The sequence below is a fragment of the Ovis aries genome, chromosome 8 (genome assembly GCF_016772045.2).
Source record: "Ovis aries strain OAR_USU_Benz2616 breed Rambouillet chromosome 8, ARS-UI_Ramb_v3.0, whole genome shotgun sequence".
In the NCBI taxonomy this organism is placed as follows: domain Eukaryota; kingdom Metazoa; phylum Chordata; class Mammalia; order Artiodactyla; family Bovidae; genus Ovis; species Ovis aries.
Window position 1 is genome coordinate 6,314,066 of NC_056061.1, and position 866 is coordinate 6,314,931.

Below are 866 nucleotides of genomic sequence, written 5' to 3' on the forward strand. Positions count from 1 at the left end.
ATATGGCACCAAAAGCAGAAGCAACAAAAGAAAAAAAAAATAAGTGAGACTTTTAAACTGCATATTTCTGCCCAGCAAAAGAAATAGTCAATATGAAAGGCAATATACAGATTAGAAGAAAATATTTGAAAACCGTGTATCTGATAATGGGTTAAGATCAGAAGTATATAAGGAACTCATAAAACTCAATAGCAAAAATATAAAAATAAAAACAATTTAAAAATGGACAGTGCTCGCTTCGGCAGCACATATACTAAAATTGGAACGATACAGAGAAGATTAGCATGGCCCCTGCGCAAGGATGACATGCAAATTCATGAAGCGTTCCATATTTTTTCGAATCGCCAGTCTATATCTGACGCAGGATACAGCATGCTTGGGGCTGGTGCATGGGGATGACCCAGAGCGATGTTATAGGGAGGGAGGTGGGAGGGGGGTTCATGTTTGGGAACGCACGTAAGAATTAAAGATTTTTAAATTTAAATAAATAAATAAATAGGAAAAAAAATGGACAGAGGACTTGAATAGGCATCTTTCCAAAGACATAAAAAATGGTCAACAAGCATATGAAAATGTTCTCAACATTACTCATCATTATGGAAATACACCTCAAAACCATGAGTTATCAACTTACACCTGATAGAATGGCTGTAATCAAAAAGACAAGAAATAAATGCTGGTGAGGATGTGGAGAAAAGTAAATCTTGGTGCACTGTTGTTGGGAATGCAACTTGGTGCAGCCACTATGAAAAACAATATGGAGTTTGCTCAGAAAAATTAAAAATAGAACTACCATATGATTCAGCAGTTCCACTTCTAGGTGTGTACCTGAAGGAAATGAAAATCACTATCTAAAAGAGATACCT

General features: G+C 35.9%; 1 non-coding gene across 1 annotated transcript; it reads left to right on the plus strand.

Annotated features, from left to right (window-relative positions):
- Positions 1-229: 229 nt before the first annotated feature.
- On the plus strand, positions 230-336 carry LOC114116254 (U6 spliceosomal RNA). Its single transcript, XR_003590243.2, has one exon. It is a non-coding gene; the product is annotated as a U6 spliceosomal RNA (small nuclear RNA).
- Positions 337-866: the final 530 nt, after the last annotated feature.